The sequence below is a fragment of the Sminthopsis crassicaudata genome, chromosome 2 (assembly GCF_048593235.1).
Source record: "Sminthopsis crassicaudata isolate SCR6 chromosome 2, ASM4859323v1, whole genome shotgun sequence".
Taxonomy (NCBI): Eukaryota; Metazoa; Chordata; class Mammalia; order Dasyuromorphia; family Dasyuridae; genus Sminthopsis; species Sminthopsis crassicaudata.
This window is the reverse complement of record NC_133618.1, coordinates 523,439,575-523,456,600: the sequence shown is the minus strand read 5'-3', so window position 1 is coordinate 523,456,600 and position 17,026 is coordinate 523,439,575. Positions and strand designations below refer to the sequence as shown.

Genomic DNA, 17,026 nt, shown 5'->3' with positions numbered 1-17,026 from the left:
GGTCTTAGACTCAGGAGGATCTAAATTCAAATATGGTCTCATACTTCTAAGATATTTAACTTCTGTTTGCCCATTTTCTCAACTGTAAAATGGGAATAACAACATTAAAAAATTGTAAGGCAAATGAAATGATATTTATAAATCATTTAACATAGTGCCAGGTATATAGATACTTTATATTTGTTCCCTTTCCTTTCCCTTCCTCCAAGGGGATACAAAGACAAAAAATAACTAGGTACAAGAAGATATAATCAGAGTATATGAAGGTAAATCTGAAGGGGGAAGTCCTTAGCATCTGGGCAGATCATAAAAGGACTACTGCAGAAGGAAGTTTTGAAGTAAACCAGAATAAATAAGACAACAAAGCATTTCACTTATGAGGGTTAATGCAAAAATTTGGAGAAGGAGCATTCTGTTCCAGATACCCTAAGTAAGCCTGTGCTACCTAAAAAAATAACAACTACAAAACCAAGTATTGTTAACTTGTGTTCCCTGGAAGAGTTTTCATAAACATTAGTTGGGATTGCAGAGGGAAGTAAAGTATAAGACTGAAAAGGCAGAGAGGAGTAAGATTATGAAGAGCTTGAAAATAGCAAAGAAAGGGATTTTATATGAAACTGGAGATAACATCGAGCCTCTGAAACTCACTAAGTAGGGGTGATGATATGGTCAGGCCTATGCTATTCAGGGATTCCCAAACATAGTCATAAAAGCTATTTTAATATTCTTAACTTGTCTTCTCTGGTAGTTTTGATTAAAAGGTGACCCTATCTAAAAGCTACTTTATATTTTTCAAGAACTTCCCATTGATTATCTTTTTCTCATTTCTAGCCTAGTTGATCTTTCTTCAAAGAGCTTTCAACCTAGATGTTATCAATACCAAAGGGATATAAATAATTGATTATTAATTAATCTCTGAAAACTAATAATGAAAAATGCTTCCCTCTGTTTAGTAGAGGTAGGTGGACCTACCTGTAAAATATCATATATGTTGTCAGACACAGTGACTGGTTTTGCTCAACTGTTTTTCTTTCTCTGTTACAAGAAATGATTTGCCAAAAAACATTGTACATAGCAGCTAGATTATATGAAGATCAATTCTGATGAATGTGGCTCTTTTCAACACTGAGATGATTCAGGCCAGTTCCAATGATCTTGTGATGGAGAGTTATCTGCACCCAGAGAGAGGACTGTGGGAATTAAGTGTGGATCACAATATAGTATTGAAAAAACCCTAAGAAACATTTGAGAAATGGAGAGGGTTCTTCCTTTGGGAGGGCTCCATCTGAAATACTACCATCACCTACTACAACCACCCTTTCTTCAAAGATTCACTTGAAATAGGACTCTGTGACGGACAAGGTGGAGGAAAACAAACTTATCCTATTATCAGGAAGCAAAAGAAACTCCTTAGGTACTGTTCATGCAAGATTGTGTACGAGAATCTTGCTATTCAGGTTATTGGCAGCAATTATTCTAATTAAAAACTTGCATTATTGAGATTTTAACTTTCTCTATTTAAACATTTAGAAAAGTCTTTTATTTACATATGTATACACACACATACACATACTAGACACCAAACAAAACAAGCATTTCCATTTACAAACTCAAAGAGAAAGAGGACCGTATTTATAAAACTATGACTATCAATTGATCTTATATATACTTAAAGGGAAAAGCAGACTATTTCCCTTTAAGTATATATAAGATCAACATGTGACTTTCAAAGTTCTTTGCTTGTCTTTGTTTCTTTCTGGATTCTTTTTTGTGAATTTTTAAAAAATGCTTTAACAATCTTTTTTTTTTTTTTTTTTTTGATAACTTTCTCCCTAGTCTTTCCTTTCTCTCTCTAAACCCCTCCTCTCTCCACCAAAAAAAAAGCAATTAAAAAAAAAAACCCACACTTTTAACAAATATGTATTTAACCAAGCAAAAAGGGTCCCTATAATGGCCAGGTCTGAAAACATGAGTCTCAGCAAGATGCACCTTAAGTCAATTACACTTTGTCAGGGATTGGTAGCATGCTTCATTAGCAATCCTTTTGGAATCATGTTTGATTATATTCATCAGAGTCCTCAAGTCTTTTCAAATATTTTTTAAAAGCCCTTTGAAATACAAATAATTATTTGCCATCCCTTTTCTAGAAGAAATTTTTTTTGATCAATCTCAGTCTATTTTTAACTGTTCTTCTTCAAAGGGATGGCCATGCTAATATTTATTGAGAGCTGTGTAGTAGGAGTGAATGAGTAGGGAAGGAGACCTAGAAGATTCGTTGTTGCAATAAATAGAATCAGGGATATAAGTATAAGGGTTCATGATTGACCAAGTTTATTATGTATTAATATTATTTGCTCGAGTGATAAGGCGGATAAGTCAAATTTGTAGGATTTGTATTAGGTTTGGGAGTCAACACTTAGGCATTGTAAAGATTAGGCATGGGAATAAGATAATAATAAGTAGGGTAGAAATGCCTATGATACTAGGACAGATGAAAGGGGCAAATAGATTTTCGTTCATTTTTTCTCTCAGGGGAACAGAATTTCTAGAAGTTTAAGCATTTCTTCTAGTGGATAAATATAAATTATTTCAATACCAATAATTTGAAGTTGGAATGCGCAGAGGACACCAAATAAGGTGAAGCCAGTTACATAGAATCAAATTGATGTCATAGGCTTTGAGGAGATACTAAGCTCTGATAATATTTAATATTTAAGTATTATATTAATTTCTCAAAGACGTCTGAATCACATGTGACCAGTTTTCAAAATATTTAAGGTGGAATAGGGGTTCGGAAAGAATTTACAATCTAGTAAAAATAATTAAGTATTGTCTAGATTACAACTACCATGCAACGCTCTAACTGTATTTTTTAATAAGGCTTCATTTTTTGTTGTTGTTTAAAGTAAGTTTTCAGAACTCTAAATGTTTTCAGATATGATTTAGGAATCGTCTGTAATTCTTCTATTCCTCTACATTATAATAAGGAATCAAATTGATTACAGATAAATTATTTCATAAAATGTTATTTGGGGGCACAGTTCTGGCCTTAGAGTCAGGAGGACCTTGATTTGAAACCTGCTTTAAACATTGGCTGTCCATAGGCTACTTTCTGTAACCTCAGTTTTCTCATCTGTAAAATGAGGATATTAGTACCAATAGTATCTCTCTCATATGGTGAGAGTGACAGTAAAAATAGAGTTTTTCAAATGCTAAAGAGCTACACACAAAAAAATTATTTTTTATTAAGAGAAAATTTTAATTCTTAATGTTTTCCTAATATGTTGTTTGTCATGCTGTCTAGTGAAACATTAGTGGCTCAAAAAAGCTTCTTAACAGCTCTCATATTTCTCTTTCATTCTGCCTTATATTCTTGGTGTAAGGAATCTGAATTGAAAAACAGTTAAGCAGAACTGAAGAGAGAAGAGATAAATCAAGAAATTATAAGGAAAATTCTGTCAGTTTTTTTTTACTATTCAGAAATACTCATTTCTGAACCTAAGAAGCCTTTTGTTGTCCATGCTCTCACTTTCATTCTATCTCCTGTTGTCTTTTTTTTCTTTTTCTGAGGCTGGGGTTAAGTGACTTGCCCAGGGTCACACAGCTAGGAAATGTTAAGTGTCTGAGACCACATTTGAACTCTGGTCCTTCTCAATTCAAGGATGGTGCTCTATCCACTGCGCCACCTAGCTCCCTCCTGTTGTCTTTCAATCTCTTCTTCCCTAGCTTGTTTCCTAAATCATGGCTAACATTTACCTAATTAGGTTTATAAATGTTTTAGAAGTGTAATATCTCAGTTGATATTCATGGAAACCCTGTGAAGTAGTTACTATAGTTATTATTTTTCTATATAGGGTAACAGGCTTAGAGAAAAATCTTGCTCATTGCACACAACTAATAAACAAATGTGGATTTCTAAATGTGACATTTAAAGTCACTTTTTTGCACCATTCTTTCCATTATACCCACTTAGTCAACAAGCATTTATTAAACACCTACTACATGCTAGGAACTGTGCTAAATTCTGGGGATACAAAAAAAAAAAAAGGCAAATGAGAATCACTGCCTTTAAGGAGCTCACAATTTAATGTATACAAATATGAATAAACAAGCTACTTTCAGAATAAGTAGAAAAACAAGAGGGAAGATACTCGACTGAACAATAACATAAAACTAATGGAAATCAGGAAGGGAAAGGGAGCATGGGAGAGTGGAAAAAGCCGTGGATGTGGAGTCAGAAGGCAGGAACTGTTAGTCTTGGTGAATGTGAGCAATCATTTCACCTTTCAAAGCTCAGTTTTCCCATCTGTAAAATGTGGTTAATAGTTCTTACCGCACTAAGCACCTCAGAATCATCCTGTGGAAGGCAAATTGTAAATGCCAGAGTATTACACTATATAGAAGTCTTAGTGCAGTTTTTAACCTAAAGGCTGGAAACGGCACTGAGCTTTTAGGGACACACCCAGTATTAGCGTGATCTGTTATAAAGGAAAGCCGTAAGGGACCTTAGGCCGGTCTTCTCCCTATTTTACAATTCAATCCAACACGAATTTATTACGGCAGGCAGTGCACTCGTACTGCTTTGGCTCGCTGGCTTGGCCTTTCTTTGTAACTCGGGTGATTAACAGCGCACCGGAGGCACTCGGAGAATAAGGATAAAGATGAAAAGCGTTTCCTGTCCTCAAGCAGCTTACATTCATTCTACAGGAAGAAGAAAACAAGTCCAGACAGAAAACTAGAGGAGACTTTGGGGCGCGTAGAGGCTTTGCTCCGGCTGTCAGCCTACTGGGAAGGACATTCTACGTCTTAGTGCAGTTATAAAGTAAGGTGTCACTAACAGCGACTGCGAAGCGGCTTTTCCCAAGCCAGATATTAACTGGAGCAAAAGGGGGATAGGCTCCGTAGTCACCACGCTATCCCAACAGTCAGGTCTCCGCATCAGTCTATCTGCACGCCTGTTTCCTGTAGAAGCCATGATCTTTGGGAATTCGTTTTAACGTAGATTTCACTATCAAAGACTGAAGTTGGGAAAGTTACACTTAATAAAATAACAAACGTGCAGTGTTGTGCGCTACCCGTAAAACAGGATTGTTTTAAAAAAGAGAACTCCAACTTAGCTGCGGCAAACGCCCCGTGACGTAACCCTGCCCTCCAGCTACCTGGACGCGGGGCTGCTCCGTGCACGTCCACTCGGGTCATTAGGGAATAAGGAATTTCCTTTCACTGGAACACACTGGGATACTTAAAGTGCAATTGCAGATCCCCTCTGAAAAGCCTTCCGCGACCACAGCTGACTGTCGGGACAGCTCTGCAGAGCCTCCGGAAAGGCCAGGCTTGCCCGGACTGCCAGAGGTGGGCGCGCCGGGCCCCGGGCAGGAGCGCAGAGAGCCGCGGCCGCAGCCCCGAGGGGTCTCAGGGCCCTGCCTCCGACTCACAGCCGCAGCCGCGGCTCCGAGCGGCGGCATCCCGAGCACCCCCGGGGCTCCCAGCGCACCACTCCGGGGCGCGCGGGCAACGCCCAGCCCGCCCCACTTCCTCTCGGGGCCGCCGGATGCGCCCCCTAAAACCAGAGCTGCTCCTCTCAGACGGCGCGGAGGAGCCCACGAGGAGAGGAGAAAGCCGGGGCCAAAACGAGGGGAGGCTGGAGCCGCTCCCTCCTCAGCCACAATGGCCGGTTCGACAAGCCGGCCCATTCTCCGGGCACACTGACTTCCCGGAAAGTCCTGCAGAGGGGCTTACCTGACGCCCGCGAGGGCTGCCAGTCCCCGCCGCCGCCGCCGCCCACTTCCTGGGTCTCCAGTCCCAGACGCTCCGCGCGGACCCCGCGGCCTGAGCCACTCGTCAGCAGCTAGATCTAGTCTGCCTCGGCTGCTCGCTAGGGCTCCAGCCCCCTCCCGCCGTCCCGCGAGCGCGTGCGCTTACGTGCTTTTCTATTGCGCGGCCTCATGGGAATTGTAGTCCCTTCAAAAGCAGGCGGGACCTGTTTCTGCCATCCGAAGTTTAGATGTAGAAGGAACGGCAGAGCCAAGGAGTCCCCAGCGCCCCTCCATTTTCTAGATGAGGAAACTGAGGCCCAGCGAAGTTAATGACTTGTCAGAGAGCACACAACCAGCCCGCGATCCGAAGTTCAGAAAACTGGAGAAGTTTAGAATTTAGAGAACATGGAGTCCAAACCCCTCCCCCCACGTTACCGAAATAACCAAGCCTCGGGTCCCCTGGGCAGTAAGAGTCCAAGGCGGGACTCCCGGCGTGTCTTCTTACCCTAATTTGATCCAAGCCACTGCTTCCTAAAAGGTAGTTTAGAACGTGTCTAGATGCCATTTTAAACTTGACAAAGAGCTTCCCTCACAATTTCGAGGTAAGAAGCACAAGAATGATAAAACCCAGAGAAGGGTTACAGAGTCCGGTTTCAATTAAATTCAACAAACATCAATTAAGAATTTTGCTAGGGCCCCTCGTTGGTGAAGTGGAGAGAGTGATAGACCCGGAATCAGGAGGATTAGAGTTCTTCTGAAAATTACGGTGTGACCCGAGCACTTAACCCTGCTGCCTCAGTTTCCTCACCTGTAAAATAAGCAGAAGAAGGAACTGGCGAACCCCTCTAATATCTCCGCCGAGAAAATCCAACTGAACAACAATTCTCAGTGACAACAACAATCCCTCGGAACCAGGGCGATGCATTTTTCTTAGTGACCCCATTTGGGCTTTCTTGGCAGAGACACTAGAGTGACTTGTCATTTTTTTCTCTAGCTCATTTTACAGATGAGGAAACTGAGGCACGCAGGGTTTCGTGACTTGCTCAGGGTCACACAGCCCATAAGTGAGGCATCACCTGGGATCAAAAGACAAAAAAAGGAGTTCCCAATCTCAAGGAAGGACTTACATTCCTCAGGAGTTCATTACAGTTCTTTGTGGATAACATTTGATTTGTGGATAACATTGTGGATAACACGGCACTTTACACTTCACAGGGCATCCTACATATATTATCAATCAACAAATGTGAAATGCCTACGTGTCCGATACTCGTGTTTGATTGGCACTAGGTGAAAAAAGAGGAAAGGATAACAAACTGTCCTCAAGGAGCTCACATTCTACTGGAAAAAAACAAAGCGTGCATACACACCTTAACACCCAATAAAGATGAAAGAAAAACATTTACTCAATGGAAATTACTTTTCTGTCCTAAAACCTTTTTTTTTTTTTTTTTTTTTTTTTTTTAAACACAATCAGTAATAAAAAATGCTTCTACTTTGTCTTCAACTTCCCCCTGACCTTAGAGAGGAGGCTGAAATCTCTAGAGTACTTTTCATAGTCAAGGCTTGTTATGGCTCCGTTGCTGCTGCCAGGGAATGATGTCAACTATTTTAAACTTCTTATGAAAATACGTGCAAAAAGTTACTCATAAAAAAAAATGAAGATCTAAACAAGGCTTAAACCTGGTAGGAAAACACTGCTTGGGTGTGGTGTTTCCACTGGTTGCCAAGGATATGGACTTAGAATATTTGTTAACTCTTTCTCTTCCAGGCTCTTTTTGGCTTCTTCCCAATATGCTTTATCTTCTCCTGCCCAATTTTACTTTTACATTTAGTATAACAAACTAATATTTAAAAAAATAAACACTTTAGATTTTTTTTTTTTTTTTTGCAAATTAACAAAAATTGAACACCAAATGACTTTAACTATTTCTTATAAGTCAGTAGTAAAGTTATACAGATCTTCAGGGAAGTCTTACACTATTTTCTATGAGTTCTATTTTCTTTGATTTTTAAAGAACCCCTTTTTTCTTTGAACTTTATAAAATGTGTGCTTCCAAAGGGGTTTGATGATAGTTTATGCTATGTGGTATCATTTAGTGAAATTCCCTGGTGTTCTCAGTAGAAGCAATGAGCCAGAGATCTGAGAAACCTTTCAGTGTGCCCAGGTCCTACGTGTCACATGAAAGCCCCTGACACAAAGGCTACCCTCACTAACCTTCTATTACTTTCCAGGGACTATGTAAACCTCACTTTTCCTGGCAGGGGGGCCTGTATCCGAAGGAGCCAGTGACATTTCACCTCCCTTTTGAGCTTGAATAAGCTGGTTCGCCTAGCCCAGGGGAAACTAGGGTGCCAAGTGGTATGCTTCTGAAACCCAGTGTGAAGTATAGATTTGTGGAGGAGATGCACTGTCCAGATGCTGGAGGATAAAGAAAATAAAAACAATGTCACTGTGAGCCTACATAGAGACAAACAGCGGCTTGTAATATGCACCATGTTATTCTAGTCCCTGCAAAGCTAGGGTGAGGCTAGGGCTAATACCAGTTTAAGGGAGCAAATCCTGATCTTCCCCCTTCCCTATCCAGGGATGGGAACTTATGTTGTAAGTTGTAAAGTTCTTTAGAGAAAATGTTACTCAGTGATGAGAATTATTACTTTTTATCAGCTCAATTGAATTCTATCAGTTTCTATTAATTTATAAATGAAACTATTCATGTTCTAGTCTGAGTGATTGTAATTGGACTAAACTTGGAGGAGGGCCACTTACTAAAGTTCCAAGATAATCTGATGTGGGCAATGAGCCAGAGAGAAATGAGAGGCCCTCCAAGTGCACCTGGGTCTTCATATCAGGACACAAGAGTTTCAATTACATTGGTCTCTTTTTCTGGGGTTTAGGAAACTAGCACTACAGTTTTGATAATTACTGGTTTATAAAGGTGCTTGAATGTTTGCCAGAGTAAGTACCTTTTCATTAGTTTTTCACATTATTTCCCCCCCCCCAGAATATCTCTTGATATTCTTGCTTGTTTTTATAAATTTTAGTCTTTTAACCAGGTGCATAAAGAAGCTCAATAGTATTTCGACTGACATTGCATCAAATTTTTAAAACAATTTGGAATATCAGGCCATTTTTACTATATTTGCTGTCTCCCTGTGTAAAAGCTTTGGTTTAATAGCTTACTTTTCATTTTATCTTAATAGATTTATAATTATTTTTATAAAGGTCTATAAATTAATGCCAAGTATCTGTTATTATTATGATACTTCAATAATACCATGATTCCATTGATATAGAAAGAAGTGTGGTGACCAGCAAAGATGGCACAGTAGCAGGAAGAGATACACATGAATTCTCCTCTTACAAGTATTCCACAAAGATATGGAAAACCAGATTAAATCTTAATTTAGAAATCTAAGGGGGGAAAAAAAAATCATAGTTGTAAGGGTCAGGCTATGTTTAGTTAACCAAGAAGTAAACAAGCAATCAAGCTTGAGACCCCTGGAAGTGAGTTCTGTGAATAAACAGGGAGCACCTTGTGGGCCAGAACTCTGGTCATATTGATTTCATATCGTTAAGGGGAGATTTCTCCTTCTCCGATTGGCTGTGTGTGACCTCATAGACGCTATTTCAGCTGTGGGATGAGGAAGCAGGTCCTCTTTGACCTGGTGTTCATTTGGGAGTCAGCAGGAGGTTAGTTAGGCAGGATGTGAACATGTGAATAAAAGATCTTGGGCTTGCACATGGGTGTTCTCTAGTGCTCTACAGTGCATTTAAACCATCATTCTATGAAATGGTGGCCAGAGATCTCTGAAAACCTCAGACAGAGGTAAGCTTGGTAAAACTGGTTTGAGCACTGCAAAAGACTGTGAGCAGAGATCTCTCTGAGGGCTGGGAATTAGGAGAGACTGGCAGGAGTGAATGCAGAGTGGAACAAGGGTGTTCACAAATGTAGTGAATGCCTTGAGTTAACATTCACACACAGTGAGTCATTTCTTTAGCCCAAGTAAGCCTAGGGGGCAGAAAGATCTGCGGACATGGGGACAAAGTCTAGCCACGAACAGGGAATAATCACAGTGAACAAACCCCACAAAAGACTCAGTTCTTCCTAACTCCAGACCGGGTGCTCTATCTACCTTGCCATCAGCAATACACAGATTTATCACCAAGAATAATTTACCCTGGAGCAGCTAGGTGATTCAGTGGATAGAGCACCAGCCCTGAAGTCGGGAGGACCTGAGTTCCAATATGATTTCAGACACTTAACCCCTCCTAGCTATGTGACCCTGGGCAAGTTACTTAACCCCAATTGCCTAAGCAAAAAAAAAAAAAAAAAAAAAAAAAAGGAGTTTTGTCCGGGAAAAAGTACAAAGATTACCCTATCCCACCTAGCCCAGATACATTTATCAGGCAACAAACAAATCTACATCTATAATCTACAAATGAATAGGACCTGGACACCCTAAGGGCAACAGGAACTTGATTTGGATTGAGTGAGAAATTGGTCTCCACCTGGATCTCTGCCTTATTGTGGTGGAGAGGAATGTCCTCAAAGAGATGGGAGTGGATCATTTTGTCTCCTGGAGAACCTGTAGACAGGCCAAGAACAAAGAACCAAGAACCAAACTGATTGGAAAAGGAGTACAATAAGGCTATATCTCATCACTTTATAGAACTTACATGCAGAATAGATCATGCAAAATGCTGTATGAATCAAAAGCTGAATTAAGGTTGCTGAGAGAAATAGCAATAATCTCAGATATACAGATAAAACCACTCTGATAGCAGAAAGTGAAAAATTAGAAGCCTCTTAATGAGGGTGAAAAGGGAGAGTGTAAGATTTTGGCAATTTTGCCCATCACTTCCTAGCAAATAGAGGAAGAAAAAAGCTCAGTATCAGAGTTTATATTCTTGGGCTCAAAGGGTAGTGCATGCAGTTACTTCAGAATGAGAATATACTAAGAAATAGAGATTCCCTCCACAACAAAGGTCCAGATTAGTTAAAGTTATGATCTTTCCAGTAGCATTGTATAACTATGAGAGCTGTACTATAAGGAAATTTGAGCACTCCAGAGTCAATATTCTTGAATTTGTGGTGCTGGAGGAAACTTTTGAGAGTCCCTTGGACAGCAAGAAGTTAAAATCTTAAAAAAAGGTAATTCAAGCTATTCACTGAAAAGTCAAAAACTGGAGCTGAAGCTTAAATACTTTGGCAGCATAAAAAGATGGAACTCAGTGGAAAAGCCCCTGATGGTGGGAAAGATTGAAAGCAAAAAGAAAAGAAAATAGTAGGGGATGAGATGGATAGATAATATCATGGAAACAGTGAATATGAACTTGGATAGTTTTCAAGAGATAAAGGAGAATAGAAAGGTCTGGCATTTTGTGGTTCATGGGGTCATGAAGAATTTGAAATGGTTGAACAATGAACAATGACAATGTGGTCATGCTATTTGGGGCCTTTAGGAAACCACAAAGCTAGTTGGCACTGGAGATTTGAATGAGCAGTAAACAGCCAGGAAAAAGCAGCTTTGACCAAACCTCTGAGAAAGATCTTTTTGAATAGAAGAGAAATCTTAGCCTTGGCCTCCTTCCACCATCTTGGTTAAAGGAGAACCCTACCAGCGTCGAATGGCATGGGGGAATTGGTACTTCCCACCTTTCTGTCAGATCCAGCATCATCAGTCCTGGGGCAGTTGTGGCCTGCAGCAATGTCTGCATCAGGAGCCAACAACAGAACAGATGCAATATAGAAAGGCAGTTTTAAGGCTCTGAAAGGAGCCCAGTAGAAGTTTTGTAACATACTTAAAGGTAATTTCATAAATTCTCCACAGAGGGAAGCCAAATTATAAGTTAATTGCTCATTTACTCCATGAAGTCTCTAAGTCCGAACTCTTTTTTACTTTCCCTTATTTACATGCAAAAACAATTTTTAATATTCCTTTTGAAAACTCTGGGTTCCAGATTGTCTCCTTTCCTAACCCACCTCATTAAGAAGACAATTTAACACAGGTTATACATAGGTAGTCAGGCATAATAGTAGTGCTGTGAAGGAAAACATAGACCAAAAAAACAGACCATAAGAAAAACAAAATTTAAAAAAGTAAACTTCATTCTGTATGAAGACATCATCAATCCTTTCTCTGGGAATGGATAGCATTTTTCATTATAAGTCCTTCAGAGTGTCTTGGATTATTGTTGCTGAGAACTGAATAATATGTAGTTGGATGGATGGTTCATTACCCTTGATTCAGAATTGAACAGAAAGAATAGACCTGGCTAAATTTCATTTGGAAAATTGTGATGTACTTTAAATGACTCCAAGTTTTTCCCTAAAAGAAAAACATTGTTCTAAGTCATACTATTTGTCTGTGAAGCGTGGGACAGAACAATGATCTCTGAAAAATCAAAATTTTGAGTCATCCACAAGATGATAAAAGATTGTATAATGAAAATAAATTTGCTGCAGCATATTACCAATGGTGACTCACATGTTAAAAGTAGATGGAAAGATATACAAAAGATATGTAACCAGAAAAAGAAATGAACTAGTTGATGTCAAGAGCAAGGAATAAAATGGATATTCAACCTAAATATAAAAATTCATATCATAAAAAAAATCAGAGAAAAGTAGAAAGAATTGTATTTTATAATTATTGATAAGTGAAGCATTGTCAACTAATCAGGCAATAATCATAAGACATAAAAACTTTTGTACAAAGTAAATGTAGGTAGGATAAGAAAGGAAAATGCTGATTACGACCTAAGACTTTGTCTTACATTTCTCTGACAGAAATATCTGAGATACAGAGTATTTATGAATAAAGTTTCCCCCCTAAATTGCAAACAATTTCCTCAGAAGATAGTATATTCCCCTTTTTTGGTGAATTTCAGGCAAAGGCTAGAAAATCACATATGTGGTATGTCTTATTTAAGGAAGTGTGAATTGGGTAAGGTAGATATAAAAACAAAAATACCTTTCATTTATATAACACTTTACAATATACAAAGTACTTTTGTGTTAATTGTATGGAAGTGCCATGGTATCCCTTGGGACTCTGAATCCAACAATGTTTGCTTAAGGAAGATGTGATACAATAGGGGAAAATAGGCAATGACTCTCTGGAGTCAGCCTGCAATGCTCTTTCTCAGCTTCCTTTAATTCCCAACTTAAATCTCATTTTTCCGCAGGAAACCTTCTTTCTGTTAATTATTTCCTATTTGTCCCGTATAAGGCTTGCTTTGTATAGATTTACATGCTGTCTCTCCCTTTAGATTGTCTCTTTGAGAACAGGGATTGTCTTTTTCCTTTTTTTGTTATTTTCAACTACAGATACATATTAAGTACTTAATAAATGTTTATTGAATTGAATTCAGATGCCAACTTGATGTCTACTGTTTACCATCTGTTTAACTTTGGGCAAACTACTTAACCTCTCTGGGTTTCATCTGTAAAATGAATGCAAAACATGCCCTTTGAGGTTCCTTACAACTGAAAGCTATGATCCTATTTAGGTCTTGTAAGCTAGTAAAGGCAGAGAATTCCATTTCCACCTTCTTGTACCCCACATACTTATTATTCAAATAAGAAAACTGAAGTTCAGTGAAAGAAAATGATACAAAGTCATCCAACTAGTATGTAATAGGATTCTGATCTCTAGTTCCAGTCCTTTCTACACAGAAATCATTCCTGCCCTCAAGGAACTTATATGGACAATTAATTAACATACCATTTCACATTTTGTTATATACAAATACAAAGATAAGCCTTTATTCTCATATGGGCATTTTATTTGGGAAAAAAGAAGAAATAACATGAAATGATATATACAAAGATTATTGAGACACACCTGAACTTTTGTTTTATTTTTAAAGGATGTTAGTAACTCCAAATTTTCTTTTAGTTTTTATTTGGAACAAATAAATACAATATTAAACTTTTGATTGTAGAAAGACTTGGATCAATCAGTATTCATATTCTGTTTAGCATTGCCCTTGGTTAATGCCCTAATGAGTTATAAAAGTGTTAACCTGTTATAATTAATTAGAATTTTTCTTTTTAAGATAATTGATTTGATTTATGGATCAGTTATTTCAGTAGTATAGGCACTTTCTCCATGCCTCTTGTGTGGTTCTCATCTACTGTCTTTCATAAACCCTCCACAGTTCAAACCAATGATTTATTTCATTCTTTTTACATCATACATTTGTTCTCTAACCTTTGTTTAGTTTCAGGACTAATGGAAAAATGGCCTTTAACTCATTAATGACCAAAATCAGTTGTTTATGTAAGATGGGACAATATTATAACTGAATTAAGGAAAGTGAGATCCCATGGATTTTCCAAGAGTGAGCCAGCCCAACAAGAATACAATCACACATCATTACTTATGTAACGCCAGACAGTTCACCACAGTACCATTCCTTTGTTCTGGTCAAAAAAATAATAGATTTACATTGCCATATATCACAAAGCAACCAAACTGATTATACTATTACAGAACAGCATGCATATATTGATGGCTTAAGATGTGTCACATGTTTCTCTTGTTCTGATGAAGCAAATGAAATAGGACCGAAGGCTTGATTAAAAATAATTTCAGGAATAGTGTTACAGATTTTAAAGAAATTCATGCTGAAGAAAACAATTATTTGAAGTTGGAATAAATATATATATTTAAAATTAAAGATTGTCACTAGCAATATTTGGTTTGAAAACAAAGATTCCTTATAAGTATGTTTCATACACATACCATTTTCACTATATAGTTTATCTAGGCTTTCTTCCTTATTCCCTGCCCACCATCCCATAACCCTACCATAGTCAATGTGTGCTCAGGACTTGTAACATAATTGATATGGAAGAGAGATTATAGAATATGTTTAATTGTAATGGAAATTTTTCTTCTTACACAGTTTTAAATCTTTTCATACTGCCATACTATCTTCTAACTTGGAGAAAAATTACTTTTTTTTTTTTTTTCCCCATGCACATGATTTCCCTCTTGGCAATGTGCTTGTTAAAAATCCCTTCAAAGACTTGGTAAAAGTCATAGTAGAGGGTTAAAAGATCCATTTTCATTGAAAGAATGTCTCTTGGCCACTTTTAAAATTTTGTTTTCTTATCAAACTTTCAGAGTTCCTACTAAGAGGGAAATGATGCTGTATTAATGGATCAGGTTCTCCTAGATTCCCTTCTTTCCAGAGAAGCAAAGCAAATAATTAGAAATAATCAAATAAAAGCTGGAAAGAATTTAAATTCTATTTTAGTTCATTTAACAGGTAAGGGAAACTGAGACCCAGGCAATAGGCTGAAATGTGGTAATACTAGGATTAGAATTTGTGCCACCTTAATTATTAATCCTCTCATATAGTAACAAACATTTATTTCTGCTAGGAAAGGAATAAGAGGACCTATGCAAATAAACATGTTAGTGAGAAAGGTAGATTTGTTACAAAAATATAATGCATCTTAACTAAATACCATGCCACCTTGCATTTGTATAGCATTATTTTTAAAAGCATTTTCACATTATTTAGTGATAAAATATCTATTTAAAAGGGGAATTGTGTGAATAAATAAGGTGATTAGGAAATTAGACATCTTTGAAATAACTATACAAGCCAAGTAATGTAAGCACTATTATCTTCCTTTTATAAGTATGGAAAGAATATTTGCATTATTTTATATTTTGTTATCCATGCCACTGCTTCTCCCCTATTAGTGTGAATAGTTAATTATATATGCAGGAAACAGTAAGTATGAAAGCTTCATCCTTTTATTATTGATTGCACTGATGATTTGAACCCCAACTTAGAAGTAACTTTGTTTTCTGACTTGCAAATAATCACTATTTTCCCTTCTTTTTCATAGACTGGTGATGGAATACAGCTCTTAGGAGAGGGCTTTGGGTCATAAAGGTTCCTGATAATCTTGATGGTGGTAGAATACTATCACAACCAATGCTTGCCTGCTGGTGATAATGAAATGGCTGCTATGATAAGTGAAAACCTAATCTGATATAAAATAGTTAAAATTTTCCCTTTAGCACCAGAACTAGCACCTGTAATGAGGCTGCTGGGTAAGGAGAACTCCCTAGGAGCTTGATAACAAAAGGAGGGTAATAGTACCACATTACAGACTATTTTATGATTCTCCCTTCTCCTCAGGCCCTTTCTGTTCTTCTCCCTAACCCTGGGCCCCCGGAGCCAAATTCCTGTTATGGCAGTTTTCTTCCTTCATCTATTAGAATGGGGTTCATTCTAGGCAGATTGATTTTAATACCATATGGAAAACAAAACCAGATCAAGGATAGAAAAAGGAAGAAATGGAGGAAGTGAATATCTCCTTACCCTATTCACTCCTAGAAACCAATCACACTTGGGAGGAGTAGACAAGGCTGACAGGAGGATCAGGTGTACAATCACATGTAGGCCTTCTCTATTCAAAGTGACACAAATAATTATTTTAAAACCTCACAAAATATGTTTTATTTTTATTTTATTTATAATAAAACACATTACTGTATATATGTCTTAAAAGACTTCTCCCCCTAGAAAAACAATAGGATCTACTTATAGGCTTAATGTTAAATGACTAAAGTTACCAATTTCAACTTACCAAACAAAATCTTGACCTCAGATGAATTTATCCTCATCTATCTTGACTTTATTTAGCCTCAAAAATGGACAAATTCAGAGATTAGGAAGAGGCCCCACAAGTTGTAGAATAAGATAAGAGAGTTAAGAGCCTGACAAGATCTCAGAGATTATCTGATTCATTCCTTATTCACATCATAAATTTAATCTGCATTCCCAAAGATTGAACATTCAGTTCCCACTTTTGAGACCTACCATGATGGGGAATTCATTGTGGCAGCTGATTCTGATTTTGGACAACTTTAATTGTTGGAAAATGTTGGAAAGTGTTTCCTTATGTCTGAATTGAAATCAGCCTCCTTTGCAAATTCCCACCCATAGCAAAGTCTGTGTTTAGGAGCCGAGTCTAATTCTTCTTCCATGTGACAATGTTTCAGATATTTGAACCCAATTATCTTGCTATGCCCTCTTCCTTCCACCTTCCAAGTCTTAAATATTCCCAGTTTCTTTAAATAAATCATACCAGTTCCCTCTACTCTCACTTATTCAGGTCAACCATGCTCGATAAGTAATTCACAGTGTTTGGGCTCAAAATGAAACGATGTTGGGATTCAGTTTTTCCTTTTTTTCAGTGCCAATGAGTGAAAATGAGAAAAAGGAGCCTTTTGCA

General features: G+C 37.9%; 1 protein-coding gene across 2 annotated transcripts in view; it reads right to left on the bottom strand.

Moving 5' to 3' along the window:
* Positions 1–5,870, bottom strand: part of TMOD3 (tropomodulin 3) — a 75,920-nt gene extending 70,050 nt beyond the window's left edge. For both annotated transcript variants that reach the window (XM_074294519.1, XM_074294520.1), the window contains exon 1: positions 5,740–5,870. The gene's annotated coding sequence lies outside the window, so the exon portion shown is untranslated. The remainder of the gene's footprint in view (positions 1–5,739) is intronic.
* Between the last annotated feature and the right edge of the window lie 11,156 nt (positions 5,871–17,026).